Below are 26,227 nucleotides of genomic sequence, written 5' to 3' on the forward strand. Positions count from 1 at the left end.
ATAATGTTGTCTTGAAAGGCCTCAGTGCTCTGTTTACAATGATCTCCTAATCTGATGAACTCTGGCAGTGCAATCAAAGAGCTATCAGACAAGGTGGGTCTCAATCAAATCACGCCCCGAATAGCTTGGGGGGATTTCCCTCTGGGTCGACAGTTACTTCATTTGTTTTTCCTTGTAAATGTCTAACTCTGCTTTTTCCATTTAAAATCCCTATGATTATGCTAATAAAATTTTACCATTATTTTCACTTGACTTGGTTCCACTCATTTCTAGGCTTGTGGAAATGGTTCAAAGCATCCATCGTCTGTAGCTCCTCTTGCCTTCCACGATGGAGAAACCAAAGGCCATGCTGGCAAGAGCTGAGGAGGGTGATTTTTATTAGTACGGTTTCGACCTTAGCCTGGACAGGGCAGAGATGTAAAACTGAAACTGTCACTTGTGCAATAAGCAGACGTGAATCCTGACACACTCACTTCATCCTTCTCAGCACAATATGCTGGCATTGCCACACCCTAGGGCCATGCAATAACTGCTTGGACACTGGGTCATGAAGAGTGCTAATACCCTCCAGTCGTTCTCAACCTCTGCATGGTGATCTTACTGACAGCATCTGGAAATCACAACCTACATTTAACCCCCCTGGACTGCATTGTAACCTTCCTGATGCACCTCTGTGCTAAGCACTTGTAATCATACCACTGATTATTCAACATAACACCACAGATGTATAGGCTGTTTGCAGTAATAACAATTAAAAAAAAAAAAAAAAACCCCACATGCCTGAACAGAAAATGTCATCCCTGCCCTAAAGAGCTCACAGTCTAAAGGGACTTATACAGGCCAATGGCAGTAGCACAAGAAGAAAATAGGGCTTAGCTCTGGGACTTTGACCTTCACAAGGAATGATCCCCAAGAAGCAAATGAAAACAAGGCTTTGGGCAGGAACCTGGTCTGTGCACAGTAATGCAGTAAACCTGAGGTCAATAGAAAGCTGCTGTTAAGAAAAAATCTGTAGCCTTCCTGCAGACGAGTTAACTCCCAGTTTGCACTTGGAAAGTTGGAGGAACTGGTCTGATTTCAGATATCTGAGCATGGGTATGTGAGGAAAATGAAGTGGCCTTTATAGAGCTGAGACCTAAACTGATTTATTCAAATCCACCCGATCCAGCACCAGAGCATACAAGCAGCGTCTGGATTGGCAGGCGGCAGTACAACAGCAGGAATTCCTAATTAAAATTCTCCCAAGCTGGCTAATCCTAAACTCTTGACGCTATCTGTGTGCTGTGCGCATGTATGAAATCCAAAAGTTGACAGGAATGCACTGTTAAGGTCCCTGACTTAGAACTTTAATTCACCACTTAAAAAGAAGTTAAAGCTTCTCCCAGCACCATTAACCGGGCCCTGTTATGAGCACAATATATATATATATATTTTTTTTTTCATGTTAAATATGTAGCTGAATGTAGTGCTGTTTTGGTTTAGCACATACACAGGGCCAGAAATCACCCACCTCTGGTGTTTGCCTGGTTCTGGGCAACGGAATATATTCCTTTAAAAATATCTAGTTTAGGGGAAAGACTAAAATGTCACCTTCCCCCGTTCTTGTTTTTGCACCAGCCATTTTCCCTTGCTCCCAAAAATGCAGTGGGACGGAGAGAGGATTTGGCTGTTGTTTCATAGCGCTGGTTGCAAAATCCTTCATGCTAACAGTCCCAGCAACAGCCTGTTTGGACAAAAATAATTCGCATTGTTCAATCTCCACATTCCATTCAGTTCTCGGCCTCCCAGCTGAGGTCCCAGTCCCCTTCTCTCTTCCCAGGCTGGGCTGGTTCATAGTGTCAGTTGGAATATGGTGACCTGTGATGTTGACAGCTGGGGACCTACCACCTCAGAGACTTGCAGTGGTTAATGACAGTAAGTAGTTTTCGCTCACGCTTTCTCCTTTTTTGACTTGCTGCGTCCCAGTTTCCAGCATAATTCTCCCTTCCCATTAACACAGGACCTAGGAGTGCAGCGCCCTGCCGTGGTGGTGGTGGTGGGTGTCATTGACTATTTACAGAATCTCCCAAGCCGGAGAACCAGACCTTGTGTGTGCCTCCCGCTCTGCTGCTGGCTGAGTGGGGTAAGTGGCGTGGAGCAATCGGCCTTTGAGGTTAGGTGGGGCCTTCCAGAGAGGAGGGAGGCTACTAGCTGTGTCTCCTGCTATTTGTGCTGAAGGCTGGGGCTACTAGCTAATGGGGCTGGGAGTGATTCGACCTGCACGCTTTGCCAGTCCCTGCCTTGAGCTGGTTTACATAAAGAATCTGAACTGCGGCAAGGCATGTCCAATACAATAGGTATTGTAGGATAAGTCCAGGGGTGTTTCTTCTGGAATCTGAGCTGTGACTTTCTCTACACACTGTACACGAAACACACAAATGGAGTTCAATAAATAATGCCCCTACTGAACACTGCCTTGACTGAGATTTCTAATGCAAAGGCTGGCAAACGTTCTCTCACCCCCATCTAACCCCAGTAACAACCGGCTCCAGGCACGTCAAGACCTCACACGCACAGGTGCGGCATGTACAAGATCAGTTTGAAGCTGAGGATTAAGACGAACAGGCCCCAAGCTCTGAATCTTTTGCAGAAACACGTAGGGGATCTACAAGAACCAAATAACCTTGGACTTGGTGAGAATCTTTAATCTTGTGTGGAGCAGCTTGGTATTTACATGGAGACAAAACCTGATCGAGGAGGCAGCCACACTTGTATTTAATTTCCAGAGCCACCCTGTTTTCGCCTTTCCCCGAGTGAGTTTGGCTGACACTCCAGCTTCAGAGAAGGCTCACAGCTCCCTCTAGGGCCCATTGACAAAACTTCGGAGGTGGGCACAGGCCTCAGAACTCGATGCAAGGCCTCTTTCCCTGCAGTCACCAGCCCCCTCTTGGGTGAGCCTTAAGTGCCTCATGATATCCAGGGATTGAGCCCAGATGCCGCACAGGCTTCAGGAAGAACCAGAGGCTTGTGTTTGCCACGGATGAGAATTTGGTAACCAACCTATTACGAATGGTACCAAACACATTTTTAAACCCAGACGGGCTGATCTGTTGGACTGAGCTTCAGGCTTGACAAATACTACAGGGGTGATGAGTGGAATACCACACAGTTCGCTCTGTGTCTTCAGCATGAGCCAGGAAGGAGGGAGATGCTACATCCCCTGTGCAGCTGGGAAAGACCCCTTGCTTTTTTGGTAAGATTAGAAACGTGTCCCTGTTTGTTTGGGCAAAAGGTCTCTTCCTTCTGCAGGGCACTGGCTGTTACAGTGGTGTCATGTCTCAAACAGTGAAACCCTTCGGTCGGAAATGGGCTTTAGTCCTTGTCTACATGAGAAAGTTGCATCAATTTTATCTTTAAAATTATTTTTTTAAACCACACTCACCCTGTGTGGAGACTTAAACCAAAATAAGATGTTCTTATCTTAAATCTCTTCCTAATCGACTGAATGGCAACAGCCACTCCTGCTTTTGCAGAGGTTTATAAATCACACCTTTAAACGGAGTCGCTTTTCTGGTGTAGATGAGCCCATCTAAACATACAATGGTATTAATAAAAGAGCTCCTCCCAAAACAAGCCCTCCTGTCACCTCATGGACTCTTAGCCCAGCACTCAGGTGTTGAGGTGACTGACCAGAATTTCCAGCTACATAACTAGACCCCAAGCATGTTCTCAATGAAAACAGCACCCCAAACCCTTATCTGACTGGCATCATAGCTATAAGCATAGTGCCTATTCCAGCGTAACTCCCCCACGGAGACGCTATTCCAAATAGAAGCAACTTGGTTCCCCAAAGTTACTACTCTGCTTTGATGAAAAACATCTTCCATCTCAGGTATTCCATGTACTGCCCACGGATGGTATCCTCCAGTGTCCTCTCCAGCATAGTTCTCGCTCTCAGAGTGATGATGCTGAGGTGTCTTCCAAATACGGCTCCCCTGGGTACCTGGCGACATCTTGGCTGGAAGGGGCCACGGCGATTCGCTTCCTGATGATGTCACGCACAGCACTCGCCACAAAGTTCCTCACCGTAGCCTCCAGGCACATCGAAAGATGGAAGGCGCAAGTGATCGCAGCAGCATCAGACAGATCACCCCCTTCGAGGGATGTTGCTGCCTCCCTGCCTATGCGAGACGTACACCAGCTCCTTACTGGCCCGCCGGGGAGGTACATCCTCTTCTTTGCCAGCTGCCTTATGGAGCTGTCTGCCTTGTTGAGTGGTACCTTCACCACAGCAGTTAGCACCAGGCAACCAGGATCTGTGTTTTTTCCAGGAGTTGTAAGAAATTCCTTCCTTTCCTAGGTCTATATTTTGTGTCTCTAGGGGTCTGTTACTATTTCCTGGAGCGTAAAGTGACAACAAGCTATATAGGTGAAAGAGAGAGAATGTAATCATTGGGCAGGCATTGAGAGAGTGCTGGTGCCTGGAACCAGCCCTGTTTTAAACTGCTGGGATCAGGGCAGCTGCTCCCTTTGCCACTCCCACATCTCACCCCCGTTGGCAGCCAGGTGCCAGGGGAGGCAAAGGGGGCAGGGACATTAAAGGGGCCGTACCAGCAGGGCTGCCGACAGGGAAGCAAAACAGATACAAAAAATGTGCAAGCGCTATCCGGGGTGGCTAAACCGCATGTGGCTCTTTTACAGTTACAGTGCGGCTCCTGGAGCTCCCCATTCACCCCCCCCCCCCACCACCACCATTCTCCACCTACCAGACTCGGGGCGGGGGCGGGGGGAGCTCAGGGCTTCTGCCCTGCGGCAAGGTAGAGGAGACTGGTGCCTGCCACTTTCCATGCATAAAATGCTTAGGGCAGATTGCCTAGAAAAATGCTGTAAGAAAAGCTGACCTCTCCCTCCCTCTCTCTCAGTGTTCGCTTCTCTATCTTCCGTCTCACCCAGGACCGCTAATTAATTTCGAGGAAAATACCGCAGACACAAACACTGCCAAAAGCTATATACGTGAAAGAGAGAGAAAGGTAATCCTTGGGCAGGCATTGAGAGAGTGAGAAAATCTAGCCTATATTCAAGAAAAAATAACTATTCTAGGCTTTAATAGCCTACAAATCATAGATGCACATAGTTTGAAATCACTTGCTCATCAAGTTCTCAGAATATTTCAATTAATTGATAGATCGATAGATCTTCCTTCGCTTCTCTCAAAACCTCCTATTTATCCTTTCGTCAGGACTCTGTGATATTTACTGATATTTACCGCTCGACCCACGTCCATAAGACGATCACCTGCAAACTCAGTCACGTGAAGCATGGATAGCGCATGAAGCGCAAAGCAGCGTGTGCACTAAAATACACAATTGTACCTATACACATCAAAAGAAGAAAACCCACGAACACTTAAGAAAACGAAGAAAACCACTATACGACTGAGCGTGCTAGACCGTAAACAAAAGACGGCGCCCTTCCAGCTATCGCCAGCCAAGGGGGACGCTATACACGACCTCACTGTTAGGCCCCCACCCACCGACCACAGGCAGCGCAGCAGAGCTGAGCGGCTTCCTGCCTGCTTGCTCCATGTGGCTGCCAGCATCTCCCTGTGGCCCCTGGGCAGGGTGGGTTTGTCCCAGGGCCTGCACCCCAGACCACCTCCCCCAACTCCAACTCCCTCCCAGAGTCTTAGGCAGGTGGGGGACAGAGATTGGGGGGGTGGCCTGCCACCCGAGAGCATGGTCTGTTTGAGGGACCATGTGCTGAGCCTAGCAGCCTTCAAGTGACCAGAAGCACTAGAGAACAGGAGAATTTTGCAAGGGGGTTCTCCAGGTGAAGGAGGAGCAACTGCGTGACCCCTGGGCTGAGTGGCTGCAGTGTGTGTTTGTGGTGTACTTGCTGCTTGACTGAAGTATACCGTGTGGTCTGTTTGTTTGAGGGACTGTATGCCGAGCCTAGCGCTCTGTTCCACAACTTGAGAGCTTCTTAAGGAGACTTTGATCCTTTTAGCACCCGTCACCTTTGAACCAGGTGGTGGGGCTATGCAGGGAGAATAAAGCTTTAAAATGCCCCCTCCTAAGAAACCAGAGGAGCTAGAGAACACGCTAGAGAAATTATTTAAGGCTCCGATTGAAAGAAACTATACAACAAATCAACCTTGCTATAGAAATTAGTTTCGGAGTGGATGGAGCAAGCGCCTGTTCCAAAAATCCATTTAATATATAGTCCTCAGAGGACGTAGCCGATATTAAACTGATAACACATTTAAAATTATTAAAGCGAATGTGTAAATTTGATTTTAAACAAGTTCAGAGGGACGGTACTGTACAGGTAGGGTCAGGCAGACGATTGGTCCTCCCTTACGTGCTGTGGCTCTGGGGAAGCCGGAGCGTCAGGGGGGATCAGAATTAGATGCAGTCGTCTTCCCCTGCCTCACCCTCTGTTGTGCCTGCAGACTCGCGGGGTGGCTCCTCTCGGTCTGGCAGAGAAGCTTGAGGAGGTGACGCCGCTCCTGGGGTGGGGCTGGACTTTCTGGCTACGACATCTCTTTGCCCGGTAGGACGGCATGTAGCATCGAGATCCTGGGCTGCGGAGTGCGATCCCGTTGGAGCAGCCTTCCTCCGGTTAGCAGGGTGATCAGTAGCTTCGGGGTCCTGGGTCGAGGAGGTGTTTCCTTCGGGAGCCTCCCTCTCTGGAGCAGCAGTCAGCATCCTGGTCCTGGGTCGTCGTGGTGGGGGCTCCTCTGGTAGCAGCCTTCTCCAGAGCAGCAGGGTGAAGGGCAGCTTCTGGGTCCTAGGTAGAGGTTCTCCGCGGGTCGTCCTCCTCCTCCTCCTGAAGAAGTGGTGAGGAGATGTTGCTCCTAGCTGTGAGATCCCGAAGAGCCGTCCTCGTGGCGCCAGGCCTCCCTGCAGAGGTAGCCCCAGGGGTTTTCTATATATTCAATGTCCTGAGAGAATAATGGGGCCTCTTACACTTGACCTATCTTAGGGCCTCAGAATGTCATCATCTGGCCCTGGCAGGGGTGGGCCAAACCTACTGACCCTCCGAGCTGCATACAACAATCTTCAGACATTCGAGAGCTGGGACGCGCCTCCTGGGGCTCAGGGCTTCAGTCTCGTGTGAGATGCCTCCCTGGACTCGGGTCTTCAGAGCCTCCTCCCTGCTGGGCAGAAGCCAGAGGCAATATGAGAGGAGGGTGCATGGGGGTGTCCCCCACTGATTTTTTGCCAGAGTTTGCTATTTGCTTGGTCACATGGTGTCACTGGACCCCTTCCCTGTGGCTCTCAACTTTCCTAGATGCCTCTAGGCTCAGCACATGGTCCCGCAAACAAACAGACCACACTGTGTGGGGAGTCAGGTTTGTAGAAATTTTGGTGGTGCCCAGAGACTGCCGCCCCCCCCCCCCCCCCGGAACCTTCCTAAGGCTCAGGGAGTTTAGGGGGGGGGAGAGGGGAGAAAGTGGTCTGGGGTGCAGGCCCTGGGCTGGGGCAGGAAATTGGAGTGCAGGAGAGGTGAGAGACTGGGCTCTGGGAGGGAGTTTAGGTGCAGGCTCAGGGAAGGAGCTCAGGTGCTGGGTGCAGGCTCTGGCCTGGGGCAGGGTGTGGGCTCTGGGCTGGGGTTGGGGTGCAGGTTCCGGGAGGGAGTTTGGGCACAGGCTCTGGGCCCCCTCCCTGCACGGCAGCTTCTGGAGCAGGAAAGCTGGGGGCTGCGCCTTGGGTAGAGGCGGCAGCAAACAGCTGGGAGCTGCAAGGAGAGCTGCTGCGTTTGCTGCTGCCTCTCTCCAAGGAACTGAAGCAGAGGCCGGGTCCTGCAGCTCCCAACTGTTTGCTGGTGTTTCCCCCTGCAGAGCTAAAACCTGGGAGCTGAAGGGAGGGGCTGTGGGCCTCAAGCTGTTTAGGGGGAAGGGGGAGGGCTAAATCTTAAATTGTGCCCGCCCTCTCTCAACAGGCACCAGTCTCCTCCAGCAGAAGCCCCTAGCCCCACCACCCTGCCGCAGGGCAGAAGCCTTGAGCTCTCCCCCAGTCTGGTAGGTGGAGAATGGTGGGGGGGGGGGTGAATGGGGAGCTCCAGGAGCCGCACTGTAACTGTAGAAGAGCCCCATGTGGTTTAGTCCCCCCGGATCGCGCTTGCACATTTTCTTGTATCTGTTTTGCTGCAAGAGTTAACAGTGACTGAGTAAGTCACAGGAAGTGGGAGGAGGTGCGGAGGGAGGGGGTGCAGGCAGAGCGCAGCGCTTACTTGGGGTTCCTGGGCTGTGGGGGCTCCACATGCTGCTACCCCCAGGCACTGCCCCCACACCTCACTACTGGCCACAGGGGCACTTGGGGTGGGAGCAGCACGTGTGGACAGACCCACCCTGTCCCGGGGCCATAGGGAGACGCTGGCAGCCACGTGGAGCAAGCAGGCAGGAAGCCGCTCAGCTCTGCTGTGCTGCTGGTGGTGGGTGCGGACCCTGGGCCGTTTTAAATCGCGTGCCGGTGGGGGAGAACCCAGGGGTGGAAGACGGGGCCAAGGGAGAGACCCAGCCTCAAACAGTGCTGGAGTCGGGCCCTGGGCAGAGGTGAAAGTGAGCCAATATGGGCCAGTACGAAACCAGTAAGAAGCCGGTACCAGCCTGTACGTACACAGCCCACATTAAAGCGCTGCCACAGCAGTGCTTCAACGTTGCGGCCCCTTCCCCGTCGGCAGCACTGCCGGTACGGCCCCTTTAATGTCCCTGCCCACTTTGCCTCCCACCGCACCCGGCTGCCAACGGGGGTGAGATGTAGGAGGGGCAAAGGGAGCAATTGCCCTGGTCCCAGCCGTTTAAAACAGGGCGGGCTCCAGGCACCAGCACTCTCTCAATGCCTGCCCAACGATTACCATTCTCTCTCTTTCACCTATAGAGCTTGTCGTCTGTGTGTCCGCGGTGTTTTCCTCGAAATTAATTAGCGGTCCTGGGCGAGACAGAGGATAGAGAAGCGAACACTAAGAGAGAGAGAGGTGTCAGCTTTTCCTGCAGCATTTTTCTAGGCAATCTGCCCTAAGCATTCGGTGCATGGAAAGTGGCAGGCACCAGTCTCCTCCAGCAGAAGCCCCTAGCGCCACTACCCCTGCATAGCTCCACCACCTGGTTCAAAGGTGACGGGTGCTAAAGGGATCAAAGTCTCCTTAAGAAGCTCTCAAGTTGCGGAGCAGAGCACTCCTGTTCTCTAGCGCTTCTGGTCACTTAGGAGCGGGCTTTTTAAAGGCTGCTAGGCTCAGCACATGGTCCCTCAAACAGACCATGCTATCAGGGGTGGCAGGCCACCCCCCCAATCTCTGTCCCCCACCTGCCTAAGGCTCTGGGAGGGAGTTTGAGTTGGGGGAGGTGGTCTGGGGTGCAGGCCCTGGGACAAACCCACCCTGCCCAGGGACCACAGGGAGATGCTGGCAGCCACGTGGAGCAAGCAGGCAGGAAGCCGCTCAGCTCTGCTGCGCTGCTGGTGGGTGGGGGCCTAACAGTGAGGTCGTGTATAGCGTCCCCCTTGGCTGGCGATAGCTGGAAGGGCCAGCACGCTCAGTCGTATAGTGGTTTTCTTAAGTGTTCGTGGGTTTTCTTCTTTTGATGTGTATAGGTACAATTGTGTATTTTAGTGCACACGCTGCTTTGCGCTTCATGCGCTATCCATGCTTCACATGACTGAGTTTGCAGGTGATCGTCTTATGGACGTGGGTCGAGCGGTAAATATCAGTAACTATCACAGAGTCCTAACGAAAGGATAAATAGAGGGTTTTGAGAGAAGCGAAGGAAGATCTATCGATCTATCAATTAATTGAAATATTCTGAGAACTTGATGAGCAAGTGATTTCAAACTATGTGCATCTATGATTTGTAGGCTATTAAAGCCTAGAATAGTTATTTTTTCTTGAATATAGGCTAGATTTTCTCACTCTCTCAATGCCTGCCCAAGGATTACCATTCTCTCTCTTTCACGTACATCGCTTGTTGTCAGTGTGTATCCGCGGTGTTTTCCTCAAAATTAATTAGCGGTCCTGGGTGAGATAGACAAGCATAGACAAGCGAACAGAGGGGGGGGGGGCAGCTTTTCCTGCAGCATTTTTCTAGGCAATCTGCCCTAAGCATTCGGTGCATGGAAAGTGGCAGGCACCAGTCTCCTCTATCAGAAGCCCCTAGCCCCACTACCCTGCCGCAGGGCAGAAGCCTTGAGCTCCCCCCCAGTCTGGTAGGTGGAGAATGGTGGTGGTGGGGGGGTGAACAGGGAGCTCCAGGAGCCGCACTGTAACTGTAGAAGAGCCCTATGAGGTTTAGTCACCCCGGATAGCGCTTGCACATTTTCTTGTATCTGTTTTGCTTCCCCGTCGGCAGCCCTGCTTGTACGGCCCCTTTTACATCCCTGCCCCCTTTGCCTCCCCCTGCACCCAGCTGCCAACGGCGGTGAGGGGAAAAGGGAGCAGCTGCCCTGGTCCCGGCTGTTTAAAACAGGGCCGGCTGCAGGCACCAGCACTCTCTCACTGCCTGCCCAACGATTACCATTCTCTCTCTTTCACCTCTGTAGCTTGTCGTCAGTGTGTATCCGCGGTGTTTTCCTCAAAATTAATTAGCGGTCCTGGGCGAGACAGAGGATAGAGAAGCGAACACTAAGAGAGAGAGAGAGAGGTGTCAGCTTTTCCTGCAGCATTTTTCTAGGCAATCTGCCCTAAGCATTCGGTGCATGGAAAGTGGCAGGCACCAGTCTCCTCCAGCACAAGCCCCTAGCGCCACTATCCTGCCGCAGGGCCGAACCCCTGAGCTCCCCCCAGTCTGGTAGGTGGAGAATGGGGGCAGAACTCCAGGAGCCGCACTAACTGTAGAAGAGCCCCATGCGGTGTGGCCAGCCGGGATAGCGCTTGCACACGTTTTCTTGTCTCTGTTTTGCTGCGAGAGTTAACAGGGACGGAGTACGTCACAGGAAGTGGGTGGGTTTATGCAATGTAGGAGTACACAGCAGCAGCCAGGGAAAGCAGCGAGAGGAACCCAAGTAACCAGACTGAAAGATTTCTCGGTCTTTAAGCAGAATTGTGTGTGGAGTTCTTGCTTTGAATTATTACATTGGAGTCATTTGGGGGAGTGATTGTCACTTAAGCGTTTCCTAGTTGTCCAACTCTCCTTGATGGCATTTGGTCCCTGTCTCGGAGCTCCTCGTGGTGACGTAGAAAGCTGTGGCGGAGGTAGGGCTGTCTCGTTTTGCAGCATATTTTTATCGCTTCTCGGCCTTTTGGCTAAGATCAAGTGTAGTATCTGTTCTTATCAGTTTAATATCTGATACGTCCTCTATCTGAGGACTATATATTAAATGGATTTTTGGAACAGGGAGATGGAATAGGAGCTTGCTCCATCCACTCCACGCATCGACCTGGTATTGCAGTACCTCCAGGAACGGTGCACCTCCCCTCGGGGAGACTATTGTGGTGAAAAAAATAGAATCTATTGAATGTGTTACACCAATACTGACTTGGACTCCGAATATATTCTAGAAGTGGCATACTAGAGATCACTTCTTTGCTGATGTGTGTATGTACTTTGTGAACCTTGTAACGGATACCTGTAATCTCTCTCAACTCAAGCCTGACCCCAGATGTCTAGTACCTTCCTTCTTAACTTGTGTACTTGATTTCAATGCCCCTCTGCCACGTACATTGGCCAAACTGGACAGTCTCTACGCAAAGGAATAAATGAACACAAATCAGACATCAAGAATTGTAACATTCAAAACCAGTAGGAGAGCACTTCAATCTCCCTGGACACTCAAACAGACTTCAAAGTGACCATTCTTCAACCAACAAACCCTTCACACACAGACTTCACTCCAAATGCTCTCTGTATGTGTGTGTATATATATATGTTCCATTCTATATGCGTCCGAAGAAGTGGGCTGTAGTCCACGAAAGCTTATGCTCTAATAAATTTGTTAGTCTCTAAGGTGCCACAAGTACTCCTGTACTTCCTTTCCCTCTGTTGATACGTTAGCACTGACCCCAAACTTGGTAAAGCAACCCCATCTTTTCATGTGCTGTCTTTTTCACTCCAGGCATGTGATGAAGTGATAATACTTGTATTCAACAACAGTGTGAATTAGATAGATTTGGTTATATTCTTCTCCCCGCCCAGCATATGTTGCATGGATCTCCATTTGTGAGATCATGTGAAGGCACAAGGTGTCCTTCTGCTCCCAGAGGTCCCCGATCCTGTTCCCCCCCTCCCCTCCCAAAACCTACTGTAAATTCTAAATCATTATATTTTACTTCTCATTTTTAGGATGTGGCTTGGGATAGGCCACTTAATGGGGGTGGGTGCTTGCAGAGTGAAGATTAAGCTCATTCACAGGAGCTTTGTGATGGAATGTACATTATCTAGTGTTTATGGCAGGCTTTACCGCTGAAGTGCTGCTCAGTACTCTGCTATTAAACTCTGTTTTTGTGGGGATCGATTTACCCCCGTCAGGCACTCAGCGAGAGAGTTGCTTCTCCCGCCCTTGCAGTTATTAATTTTTCCACCAAGCTTTGAAATCTGAACCAGCAGGTGGCACCACAGTTCCACAGCCAACCCTAGAGAGAGGAAAGTGAAGTCCTGCTCTGCAGACCGAGCAGAGCAGGCTATTGGGACCCACAGGACGTGCAGTCGAGGGGCTCGTCTGACTGGCATCATAGCTATAAGCATAGTAGCTATTCCAGCGTAACTCCCCCACGGAGACGCTATTCCAGATAGAAGCAACTTGGTTCCCCAAAGTTACTACTCTGCTTTGATGAAAAACATCATCTTCCATCTCAGGTTTTCCATGTACTGCCCACGGATGGTATCCTCCAGGGTCCTCTCCAGCATAATTCTCGCTCTCAGAGTGATGATGCTGTCGTCTCTTCCAAATACGGCTCCCCCCTGGGTACCTGGCGGCATCTTGGCTAGAAGGGGCCATGGCGATTCGCTTCCTGATGATGTCACGCACAGCACTCGCCACAAAGTTCCTCACTGTAGCATCCAGGCACATCGAAAGATGGAAGGCGCAAGTGGATCGCCGCAGCGTCAGCCAGATCACCCCCTTCGAGGGATGTTGCTGCCTCCCTGCTGTTAGATGGAATGTACTGTTTCAATTACCTATTAATAAGATGTTTTTAAAATACTGAAATGAATCACTGACTTTGAACTGAAATTCAAAATGGAATACATGAACTCTAACTTTGAACTCCATCTTTGAGAGGGGACTTATTTACTACACAGACTCTAGCTTAAACCAGTCAGAACCGGTTTTTCCCGCCAAGTCCAACCCTCAGTGTTCCATCACCTCAGAACTCTCCCCGCCAAAAAGGCTTTATAAGGTCTTGTTCAGCGCCTGCGCGGGGCTGTCCATTCCAGCGACAGTTCGTACACGGTCGGGTCTTCGCAGAGCTTCAGAGCCGAGATCGAAGAACAACATCTATCCCGTAGTGTGTTTGAGGAAGAGGAGTCCTGTCATCGTCATTCCTATATCCTGCATCTCCTGATGTCCCTCATCCCAGAGGGTCTCCTCGCCCGCGACGAGAACCATCAGTCGTCTGGACTCCCCAGTGTTCCTTCTCAAGGACTCTAAATCAGTCCAAGAGTTGTAGGTCCTGGGCATCACGCCTGTACGTGACATCTGCTGCATCAGAGCAATAGGAGAAAGGTTTCCGTGTTGGGGTATTGTTTATTGTTTTGTAGAATCCCATGGAAGGGTGTATGGGCCTGAGCTCCAAGCTCTCAGAGTCAGTCACTGATCCACTATTTTACTGATTTATGGTTTTGCTGTTTCACTGTGTTATTCTTGTATTTCTCCCCAGCATTCTCCCTAGTTTTTCTGTACCTTTTATCCCTAATTCACTTACCTTTATTTGCACCGTATTATCTTGTCTTTTCTTTATTTTATTATATTTTATGGGTAGCTAAATCCACCGGTGACAGACATGGAAGGGAGCCGAGTCTGCAGGGGCTTCTGAGAAAAGGGGCTTTCCCTGTTATATCTTCCCTCTACCATCTCTCTAGTATTTCCTTTGAAGCGTTACCTTCTTCCCCTCGAGGTAACGGTGCCTATGCGTGATGTACACCAGCTCATTACTGGCCCGCCGGGGAGGTACATCCTCTTCTTTGCCAGCTGCCTTATGGAGCGGTCTGCCTTGTTGAGTGGTACCTTTGCCACAGCAGTTAGCACCAGGCAACCAGGATCTGTGTTTTTTCCAGGAGTCGTCGTACCAAATGCCTTCCTTTCCTGGGGCTATATTTTGTGTCTTTAGCAGTCTGTTACTATTTCCTGTAGCGTAAAGTGCTCTTCCAGACCCTCTTCATGGCTGAGCTGGGGCAGGGGCAAAATGCATCCCAAACGCTGTGCATCATTCTGGACTACACGGTCAAACACAGCCATGGAGTAGGAGAAGAGTCTCTCGGGTGGGATGGCACAGTAGGATGAGGGCCCATCGAGGATCTTCCTCATAGCCTTAGGACAGTTTGACCATTATTGCTTCTGGATCCTGGAATCTGCTGCCGGAACTTGGGTGTTTCCTCTCCCGGCTTCCCGGCTGTAGTTATAGATAGACGCAGGGGTTCCGTGAGAAGTCGCTGTGTTCCCTGGATTTCCATTCTTTCCTCATGGAATTTCTGCAGACAGGTCTTCAGTGAGCCTGTTTACAAGGCGGTCAAAGTCATTGAAGGATTCTGTCTTTCATCCCACTCAACTCCCTCAGAGCTACAACAGGAAGAGACGGTCCAACAACTTACTGCATGGCTTGCCATGTTATAGCAGTCTGCCACCCGCCCATAAGCCAGGTAATCATCCATGCTGCATTCAGTGCAAGAAACTGGATAGCCCCCCAATCTGTTGCTGGATTTGTGCCTGCATTCTCTTTTTACTCCTGCAGCTCTTTCCTTTCTTGTTTTGTTTGTATCAGGGTTTTTTTTTCCATTGCCTTAAGTTTAAAGAACGTTAATGAAGTTTATCTACCCCCTCCTCTAATCCCCCTCAAATCTTTCCTGATCCCTAGCTCCTCTGGTGGCTTAGGAGCAGGCTTTTAAAAACTTGGTTCTCCCTGAGTAGCCCTAGCTCCTGGTTATATAGTTCATAACAGTTTAATCATCATTAAAAGTGTGAAGATACCAACGATAGACACATTCTGTAACTAGAATCTGAAAAGTATATAAAGATTCTGAAAATAGCCTCCACCCCCCGCCAAAACTAGCACAGTGCCCCCTCCACCCTCCCCAAACACACACCTCTTCAAAAGCACTCGCTGGCAAAAACAAGAGTCAGCGCCTGTGCTACGGCCAACAAGCTCACCCCAAGGGTCATGTAGTCGCTCCTCCTTCACCTGGAGAACTGCCTCCCAAACTCAGGTTAGCTCAGGGGTCTCAAACTCAAATGACCATGAGAGCCGCATGAGGATTAGTACATTGGCCCGAGGACCGCATTACTGACATCTCCCACCCCCACCCCTGCCGCCCTCGGCCCCACCCCCACTCCACCCCTTCCATGAGGCCCCACCCCTGCCCCGCCTCTTCCCTGCCCCCATTCCAACCCCTTCCCGGAAATATATACCATATGATGGGGGCTAATTTAGCTACAACAAGTCAGGGAAAAAGCTAATGTACTCAATGATTGTGGAAAAAGCTAATGTACTCAATGATTTTTTTGCCTCTGTCTTCACGCACAAGGTCAGCTCCCAGATTGCTGCACTGGGCAGTACAGCATGGGGAGAAGGTGACCAACCCTCTGTGGAGAAAGAAGTGGTTCGGGACTATTTAGAAAAACTGGACGTGCACAAGTCCATGGGGCCGGATGCGCTGCATCCGAGGGTGCTAAAGGAGTTGGCGGATGAGATTGCAGAGCCATTAGCCATTATTTTTGAAAACTCATGGCGATCGGGGGAGGTCCCAGATGACTGGAAAAAGGCTAATGTAGTGCCCATCTTTAAAAAAGGGAAGAAGGAGGATCCGGGGAACTACAGGCCAGTCAGCCTCACCTCAGTCCCTGGAAAAATCATGGAGCAGGTCCTCAAGGAATCAATTATGAAACATTTAGAGGAGAGGAAAGTGATCAGGAACAGTCAGCATGGATTCACGAAGGGGAAGTCGTGCCTGACTAACCTAATTGCCTTCTATGATGAGATAACTGGCTCTGTGGATGAGGGGAAAGCAGTGGATGTGTTATTTCTTGACTTTAGCAAAGCTTTTGATACTGTCTCCCACAGTATTCTTGCCACCAAGTTAAAGAAGTATGGGCTGGATGAATGGACTGTAAGGTGGATAGAAAGCTGGCTAGATCGTCGGGCTCAACGGGTAGTGATCAATGGCTCCATGTCTAGTTGGCAGCCGGTTTCAAGTGGAGTGCCCCAAGGGTCGGTCCTGGGGCCGGTTTTGTTTAATATCTTTATTAATGATCTGGAGGATGGTGTGGACTGCACTCTCAGCAAGTTTGCAGATGACACTAAACTAGGAGGCGTGGTAGATACACTAGAGGGTAGGGATCGGATACAGAGGGACCTAGACAAATTAGACGATTGGGCAGAAAAAAACCTGATGAGGTTCAACAAGGACAAGTGCAGAGTCCTGCACTTAGGACGGAAGAATCCCATGCACTGCTACAGACTAGGGACCGAATGGCTAGGTAGCAGTTCTGCTGAAAAGGACCTAGGGGTCACAGTGGACGAGAAGCTGGATATGAGTCAACAGTGTGCTCTTGTTGCCAAGAAGGCTAACGGCATTTTGGGCTGTATAAGTAGGGGCATTGCCAGCAGATCGAGGAACGTGATCGTTCCCCTTTATTCGACATTGGTGAGGCCTCATCTGGAATACTGTGTCCAGTTTTGGTCCCCACACTACAAGAAGGATGTGGAAAAATTGGAAAGAGTCCAGCGGAGGGCAACAAAAATGATTAGGGGTCTGGAGCACATGACTTATGAGGAGAGGCTGAGAGAACTGGGATTGTTTAGTCTCCAGAAGAGAAGAATGAGGGGGGATTTGATAGCAGCCTTCAACTACCTGAAGGGGGGTTCCAAAGAGGATGGAGCTCGGCTGTTCTCAGTGGTGGCAGATGACAGAACAAGGAGCAATGGTCTCAAGTTGCAGTGGGGGAGGTCCAGGTTGGATATCAGGAAAAACTATTTCACTAGGAGGGTGGTGAAACACTGGAATGCGTTACCTAGGGAGGTGGTGGAGTCTCCTTCCTTGGAGGTTTTTAAGGCCCGGCTTGACAAAGCCCTGGCTGGGATGATATAGCTGGGAATTGGTCCTGCTTTGAGCAGGGGGTTGGACTAGATGACCTCTTGAGGTCCCTTCCAACTCTGATATTCTATGATTCTATGATTCTAGGGAAAAGATCTTGGAGTCATCGTGGATAGTTCTCTGAAAATGTCCATGCAGTGTGCAGAGCGGTCAAAAAAGCAAACAGGATGTTAGGAATCATTAAAAAGGGGATAGAGAATAAGACTGAGAATATATTATTGCACTTATATAAATCAATGGTACGCCCTCATCTCGAATACTGCGTACAGATGTGGTCTCCTCATCTCAAAAGAGATATACTGGCACTAGAAAAGGTTCAGAAAAGGGCAACTAAAATGATTAAGGGTTTGGAACGGGTCCCATATGAGGAGAGATTAAAGAGGCTAGGACTCTTCAGCTTGGAAAAGAGGAGACTAAGGGGGGATATGATAGAGGTATATAAAATCATGAGTGATGTGGAGAAAGTGGATAAGGAAAAGTTATTTACTTATTCCCATAATACAAGAACTAGGGGTCATCAAATGAAATTAATAGGCAGCAGGTTTAAAACAAATAAAAGGAAATTCTTCTTCACGCAGCGCACAGTCAACTTGTGGAATCCTTACCTGAGAAGGTTGTGAAGGCTAGGACTATAACAGAGTTTAAAAGAGAACTGGATAAATTCATGGTGGTTAAGTCCATTAATGGCTATTAGCCAGGACGGGTAAGGAATGGTGTCCCTAGCCTCTGTCGGTCAGAGGATGGAGATGGATGGCAGGAGAGAGATCACTTGTTCATTGCCTGTTAGGTTCACTCCCTCTGGGGCACCTGACATTGGCCACTGTCGGTAGACAGGATACTAGGCTAGATGGACCTTTGGTCTGACCCGGTACGGTCTTTCTTATGTTCTTAAATCCCCACCCCAACTCTGCCCCCAGGGGGTGCAGGAGAGGTGTGGGGTGCTGCAGGGGGTCAGGGTGCAGGAAGTCGGGGTACAGGAGGGCTGCGACATGGGGCTCAGGGCAGTGGGTTAGGATGCAGCAGGGGTGCGGGGTTCAGGGCAGGGGGTCGGGGCGTAGCAGGGGGGCAGGGTGAGGCAGGAGGTTCAGGGCAGGGGTGCGGCCTAGGGCTCAGGGCAGTGGGTTGGGATGCAGGAGGGGCGTGTGGAGAGGCAGGGGATCAGGGTGCAGGAGGGGTTCGGGGGCAGGATCTGGCCCAGTGCCTACCGGGGGCAGGGCAGGCTCCCTGCCTGCCTGCCCTGCCCCGCCCCGCGCTGTTCCGGGATAAGGCTGGAACGTGAGGAAGGGGGGCGGAGGGGCTGTGTGTTAATGTTGCTTCAGGCAGCGCCTCCAGCAGCTCCCATTGGCCGTGGTTCCCCGTTCCCGGCCAATGGGAGCTGCTGGAGGCGCTGCCTCAAGCAACAGGAACGCACAGCCCCTCTGCCTCCCCCCCCCCCACCTTATGTTCTAGCCTCTTCCCGGAGCCCTGAACCCACCGAACCTAACTGAACCCCACCACGTGAGGGTCACCCCATCCCCATTACCCAGCCCGCTTACTTATACCCATGACTGTCTGTACTTTCTGTATGAGAGATGGACCCTCACCGCTTGTCGGCTGTATCTTGATCCCGCCCACTGTTTACCCCCGCATTGGGGACATTGCAGTCTGTATATAATGTGTGCTGCCCAACACCAAAATACTAGCATCCCCCTCTACTCTGTATGTTATCCCCAATGACCAATAACTGACTTTTCAAACTATGTATCATCTATTTTTAATCATTATCTAATAAACGTTTAAATCTGTTCTTATCAGTTTCATCATTTTTTTTTATTTGATAAACTGCTACACTGATGCAATATATCTGCTGCTCTAAAAAAGAGCTAATGGGATGCATCCCGCTGCCCCTAAAACACAGCCCAAAACGCTGGCCACTGCCCCAGCACGTCACAGGCTCCCGGCCGTTGCCCCCCAGTTCTTCCCTGAGTGCTCCTCAGACCGCTGCCCGAAAAAGACCCTCGGGGTCTCAGAGCCACGGCGGACCAGTAGCTGCAGAGGAAAGAGCAAGGGTGGGAAGAACCCCACCTTGGGATGCTGCCACAGAAAGCTCCCACATACCGGGACATCACGGAGAGGAGGAACATCCACCCCACTCTCCAGCCGCAGAGGGGGCGCCCCGCCATTCTCCTGCCAACCACCAGCGGCTGCAGCCACCGGGAGTCTGCCCTGCTGCCCTCCTGCGGCCGGGGAAGCCTCGTGCTGATGACCAGCAGCAGGGAGCCTGCCCCACCCCGCGCCTACCACAGGAGCATCGCGGACCGATAGCCTGCAGCTGCAGTAGCTGAGAGACTGCCCCCCTGCGCCCCTAACGCTGGAAAACCCTGCTGCCGCCCAGCTGCTGCTCCCCGCGCCGGGGGACTGCCCCCTCGGGTCCCAGCCGCCTGGGAGACCAGCCGTCGCTCAACTGCTGCTCCTGATGCCAGGTAAGTGCCCCACTGAGCCCCAGCACCTACCCAGACAAGGGGGCTCTCCCACAGCCCCCCCACCGCCCACACCACCGGGGGGATGCCTGCCCCGCCCCCCGGCTGCCACTACCGAGCCCCGCGGCACGCCGCAGCCACCGTTGCTCCAGCCGCCGGGGGACTCCTGCTCCGCTCCCCAGCTGCCGCAGCCCAGGGAGCCCCACCATGTGCCCCAGTCGCGGCTGCCTTGGCCACCGGGGATCTCCTGCTCCACGCTGCTGACGCCTATGCAGCCAGGGGATCCCCACCACCTGCCCCAGCCACTGCTGCCCGAGCCACCGGGGACGTCTCACCCCGCGCTCCAGCCACCACCACTCACGGTGCCCAAGGAGCTCCCTGATGCGACTCAACCCGCTGGCTGCTACAGAACCTGAGAGACCTGCCCATCCCTCACCTGACACTGCAGCTGCTGAGTGACTCCCCCGCTGCCCACCAGCCGCTCCAGCCACCGGGGGACCCCCCAATCACTCCCCTGCTTCAGCAACCGCCGGGGACCCCCTCCACGCTCCTGCTGACGAGGGACCCACCCATCGCCCCACAGCAGCTGCAACTACTGAAAGGTCCCCCGATGCCTCCCAGCTGCCAAGGGAACTCTGCCCTACGCCCCAGCCGCCACGAGACATCTCCCCTGTTCTCCTAAGGTCCCTGGACACGCCCCCTGCTCCCAGCAGCTCCAGCCGTCACAAGACTGCTCCCCTGTCCTCCAGCAGGGACCAGGCACACCCCCTGCTCTCCAGCAGTCCCCGCCGCTGAGACACGACCCCCCCGACCCCCAGCGGGACACCCTCACTGGAGAAACCTCTACTACCACTGGGACCCCCGCTCCACAGGGGACTGACGATAACATCTACCTGAAATACCCACTTGCCGCTGGTGCGCTCATCTGCCCCATCTGCTTGCCGCCCCGACGTTTCCATAGAATCATAGAATATCAGGGTTGGAAGGGACCTCAAGAGGTCATCTAGTCCAACCCCCTGCTCAAAGCAGGACCAATTCCCAACTAAATTATCACAGCCAGGGCTTTGTCAAGCCGGGCCTTAAAAACCTCCAAGGAAGGAGACTCCACCGCCTCCCTAGGTAACACATTCCAGTGTTTCACCACCCTCCTAGTGAAATAGTTTTTCCTAATATCCAACCTGGACCTCCCCCACTGCAACTTGAGACCATTGCTCCTTGTTCTGTCATCTGCCACCACTGAGAACAGCCGAGCTCCATCCTCTTTGGAACCCCCCTTTCAGGTAGTTGAAGGCTGCTATCAAATCCCCCCTCATTCTTCTCTTCTGGAGACTAAACAATCCCAGTTCCCTCAGCCTCTCCTCATAAGTCATGTGCTCCAGACCCCTAATCATTTTTGTTGCCCTCCGTTGGACTCTTTCCAATTTTTCCACATCCTTCTTGTAGTGTGGGGCCCAAAACTGGACACAGTACTCCAGATGAGGCCTCACCAATGTCGAATAAAGGGGAACGATCACATTCCTCGACCTGCTGGCAATGCCCCTACTTATACAGCCCAAAATGCCGTTAGCCTTCTTGGCAACAAGAGCACACTGTTGACTCATATCCAGCTTCTCGTCCACTGTGACCCCTAGGTCCTTTTCTGCAGAACTGCTACCTAGCCATTCGGTCCCTAGTCTGTAGCAGTGCCTGCGATTCTTCCGTCCTAAGTGCAGGACTCTGCACTTGTCCTTGTTGAACCTCATCAGGTTTTTTTTGGCCCAATCCTCTAATTTGTCTAGGTCCTCTGTGTCCGATCCCTACCCTCTAGTGTATCTACCACGCCTCCTAGTTTAGTGTCATCTGCAAACTTGCTGAGAGTGCAGTCCACACCATCCTCCAGATCATTAATAAAGATATTAAACAAAACCGGCCCCAGGACCGACCCTTGGGGCACTTTGCTTGAAACCGGCTGCCAACTAGACATGGAGCCGTTGATCACTACCCGTTGAGCCCGACGATCTAGCCAGCTTTCTATCCACCTTACAGTCCATTCATCCAGCCCATACTTCTTTAACTTGGCGGCAAGAATACTGTGGGAGACCGTATCAAAAGCTTTGCTAAAGTCAAGGAATAACACATCCACTGCTTTCCCCTCATCCACAGAGCCAGTTATCTCCTCATAGAAGGCAATTAGGTTAGTCAGGCACGACTTCCCCTTCGTGAATCCATGCTGACTGTTCCTGATCACTTTCCTCTCCTCTAAATGTTTCATAATTGATTCCTTGAGGACCTGCTCCATGATTTTTCCAGGGACTGAGGTGAGGCTGACTGGCCTGTAGCTCCCCGGATCCTCCTTCTTCCCTTTTTTAAAGATGGGCACTACATTAGCCTTTTTCCAGTCATCTGGGACCTCCCCCGATCGCCATGAGTTTTCAAAAATAGTGGCTAATGGCTCTGCAATCTCACCCGCCAACTCCTTTAGCACCCTCGGATGCAGCGCATCCGGCCCCATGGACTTGTGCACGTCCAGTTTTTCTAAATAGTCCCGAACCACTTCTTTCTCCACAGAGGGCTGGTCACCTTCTCCCCATACTGTGCTGCCCAGTGCAGCAGTCTGGGAACTGACCTTGTTCGTGAAGACAGAGGCAAAAAACAAAATCATTGAGTACATTAGCTTTTTCCACATCCTCGGTCACTAGGTTGCCTCCCTCATTCAGTAAGGGGCCCACACTTTCCTTGATTTTCTTCTTCTTGCTAACATACCTGAAGAAACCCTTCTTGTTACTCTTAACATCTCTTGCTAACTGCAACTCCAAGTGTGATTTGGCCTTCCTGATTTCACTCCTGCATGCCTGAGCAATATTTTTATACTCCTCCCTGGTCATTTGTCCAATCTTCCACTTCTTGTAAGCTTCTTTTTTCGTTTAAGATCAACAAGGATTTCACTGTTTAGCCAAGCTGGTCGCCTGCCATATTTACTATTCTTTCTACACATCGGGATGGTTTGTTCCTGCAACCGCAATAAGGATTCTTTAAAATACAGCCAGCTCTCCTGGACCCCTTTGCCCTTCATGTTATTCTCCCAGGGGATCCTGCCCATCTGTTCCCTGAGGGAGTCAAAGTCTGCTTTTCTGAAGTCCAGGGTCCGTATTCTGCTGCTCTCCTTTCTTCCTTGTGTAAGGATCCTGAACTCGACCATCTCATGGTCACTGCCTCCCAGGTTCCCATCCACTTTTGCTTCCCCTACTAATTCTTCCCTGTTTGTGAGCAGCAGGTCAAGAAAAGCTCTGCCCCTAGTTGGTTCCTCCAGCACTTGCACCAGGAAATTGTCCCCTACACGTTCCAAAAACTTCCTGGATTGTCTGTGCACCGCTGTATTGCTCTCCCAGCAGATATCAGGGTGATTAAAGTCTCCCATGAGAACCAGGGCCTGCGACCTAGCAACTTCTGCTAGTTGCCGGAAGAAAGCCTCGTCCACCTCATCCCCCTGGTCTGGTGGCCTATAGCAGACTCCAACCACGACATCACCCTTGTTGCTCACACTTCTCAACTTTATCCAGAGACTCAGGTTTTTCTGCAGTTTCATACCGGAGCTCTGAGCAGTCATACTGCTCTCTTACATACAACGCAACTCCCCCACCTTTTCTGCCCTGCCTGTCCTTCCTGAACAGTTTATATCCATCCATGACAGTACTCCAGTCATGTGAGTTATCCCACCAAGTCTCTGTTATTCCAATCACATCATAGTTCCCTGACTGTGCCAGGACTTCCAGTTCTCCCTGCTTGTTTCCCAGGCTTCTTGCATTTGTGTATAGGCACTTAAGGTAACTCATCGATCATCCCTCTTTCTCAGCATGAGCCAGGAGTCCTCCCCTCTTGCGCTCTCCTGCTTGTGCTTCCTCCCAGGATCCCATTTCCCCACTTACCTCAGGGCTTTGGTCTCCTTCCCCCGGTGAACCTAGTTTAAAGCCCTCCTCACTAGGTTAGCCAGCCTGCTGGCAAAGATGCTCTTCCCTCTCTTCGTTAGGTGGAGCCCGTCTCTGCCTAGCACTCCTCCTTCTTGGAACACCATCCCATGGTCGAAGAATCCAAAGCCTTCTCTTCGACACCACCTGCGTAGCCATTCATTGACTTCCACGATTCGACCGTCTCTACCCCGGTCTTTTCCTTGCACAGGGAGGATGAACGAGAACACCACTTGCGCCTCAAACTCCTTTATCCTTCTTCCCAGAGCAACGTAGTCTGCAGTGATCCGCTCAAGGTCATTCTTGGCAGTATCATTGGTGCCCACGTGGAGAAGCAGGAAGGGGTAGCGATCCGAGGGCTTGATGAGTCTCGGCAGTCTCTCCGTCACATCGTGTATCCTAGCTCCTGGCAAGCAGCAGACCTCAGTTTTCCCGGTCGGGGCAGCAGATAGATGACTCAGTCCCCCTGAGGAGGGAGTCCCCGACCACCCTCCTCCTCCTCTTGGGAGTGGTGGTCGTGGAACCCCCATCCCTAGGACAGTGCATCTTTTGCCTTCCAATCGGTGGAGTCTCCTTCTGCTCCCTTCCCTCAGATGGGTCATCTAGTCCACTCTCCGCATTGGTACCTGTAGATACTCGTTTCTCCAGCCCTCGAACCTTCTCTTCCAATATGGAGACCAGCTTGCACTTTGTACAGACAAAGTCGCTTCTGTCCTGTGGAAGAAAGACAAACATGGCACAACCTGTGCAGGTTACAACAGCTGATCGCTCACCTTCCATATCACCATCCTCTTAAGAACTTCCTCACCTGTTGCAGGAACTACTCAAAGAAACCTACAGATGAAAGCCTCAGTGAGCTCTCCCTAGGCGAACTCCCAGGCAAACTCCCGCTGTTAGCCTCTGCTGTTTGCCGCTCCTCGGAGGGGTCACCAGGCACCTGAAGAGGTGCCACAACAAATCCACCGCCTTCAGCTGTGCCCTCTGCAGCCTGCCCTTCGAGTCCCAGAAGAGATGTAAGGCGCACCAGGCCAGCTGCAAGTAAGCCCGCACAGCAGCAACAACTCTGATTCCGGCCTCCTGCCCTCCTATGCCCCGGCCCGCTGCTCCTGCGCCGCAAGGAATCAGGGCACCCCCTCCAGCCGCTACCCTAAACCCCACTCCAGTCCCCGAACTGGTAGACCAGGGCCCCACCTTCGAGACGACGCCTCCCGCAGCGGGAAACGTCGACCGAGCCCCTGCCAGCAGGAGACCTGTCACATCCTCCCAGGTCGCCCGGAAGCTCTCTGAGCTGAGACGTCTGTGTCCTCCCGACGCCCAACCAGCGCGACCCCATCCCAAGAAGGGTCAGCGCCCCGCCACGCGTGGCCGCCCGAAATCCTGCCTCCAGCGGAACCGACGCCGGCCCTCAGGCCACCCTACGAACACCAACCACAGGAAGAGCCAACGCGACTCCTCAGCCTGCACGGCGAACCCCACCCGCTGAGGCTACGGGGTCCACCCCCCAGATCGCTCTGTAAACTTCCACTGTCAGAGGAGTCAACGCCACAACCAGACTGCAACACCAGACCCCCATCGTCAGACGGGCCAGTACGACCCCAAAAGACACCAGACCGATCCCTGCCGCCAGAAGGTCGCACGCTTCCACAGCAACCCCCCAGACAACAGCCACACACGGAAGACCTAGCATCACCCCTGCACTCATTGACCCGATCCAGATTCCACCAACAACCAAATTACCCCACGGGCGACTATGCCCCAGAAACCAACCGAAAAGACCCCGAACCACAAGCGAGACAACCCATTGACCACGCGACAAACTCACTGCCCATGCCCACCGAGGAGCCTGAGGACCAGCGGCCGACGGCTAGGCCAGCCATGCCTTGGCAGGTCGCCTGGATCGAGGAGCTTCAAGTGGCAACCTTCATGGAATTTGACCAGCTCATCGACAGACTCACCTGCGAGCTGTCCACGGAGATTGCCTTCAGGAGGACACCGAACCAGGAGACCATCCGGCCTGCCCCCAGGCGGCCCATCCTGCACCGCGACACCACCAGAGGAGCTGGAAGAAGGAACGCCAACCGCCGCTATGACCCGGCAGCGGTTTCAAGGCTCCAGAAGCGGTACCGGACGAACCGCCTCAAGGCCGTAAGAGAGGTCTTCGACGGGCCCGTCTTACTGCACGATCCCGCCCGAGCGCTTCTACAACTACTTCCTCGGAGTGTTCGGCAGCGTGCCCAGGAATGACGCGCAGCGCCCGGAGTGCCTCCGCCCCTTGCCCCACATTACCGATGCGGACGATCTGGAGGCCGACTTCACCCCTAAAGAGGTGACGGCCAGGCTCTCCAGAACCAAGAACACCGCACGTGGAAAAGACAGCATCCCCTACAGCCTCCTAAAGAAGCGAGACCCCGGCGCTCTCATGCTCTCCAGCATCTTCAACTTGTGCAAGCGATTCGGCCGATCTCCCACCTCCTGGAAGAAGGCCATGACCGTCCTGATCCACAAGAAGGGCGAGCGAGACGACCCCAGCAACTGGAGACCCATCTCCCTCTGCTCCACCATGTACCAACTGTACGCCAGCTGCCTGGCAGCCAGGATCACGGAGT

The 26,227-nt window shown here is 52.2% G+C and overlaps 1 long non-coding RNA gene and 1 other non-coding gene across 2 annotated transcripts; both read left to right on the forward strand.

The window, feature by feature from the left end:
• Positions 1 to 7,879: 7,879 nt before the first annotated feature.
• LOC135978155 (uncharacterized) lies at positions 7,880 to 11,384 on the forward strand. The gene is made up of 2 exons (XR_010595584.1): positions 7,880 to 8,002; positions 8,862 to 11,384. It is a non-coding gene; the product is annotated as an uncharacterized LOC135978155 (long non-coding RNA).
• Positions 11,198 to 11,388, forward strand: LOC135978157 (U2 spliceosomal RNA). The gene has a single exon (XR_010595585.1). It is a non-coding gene; the product is annotated as a U2 spliceosomal RNA (small nuclear RNA).
• The last annotated feature ends 14,839 nt before the right edge of the window (positions 11,389 to 26,227 follow it).

The sequence above is a fragment of the Chrysemys picta genome, unplaced genomic scaffold (assembly GCF_011386835.1).
Source record: "Chrysemys picta bellii isolate R12L10 unplaced genomic scaffold, ASM1138683v2 scaf147, whole genome shotgun sequence".
NCBI lineage: Eukaryota > Metazoa > Chordata > Testudines > Emydidae > Chrysemys > Chrysemys picta.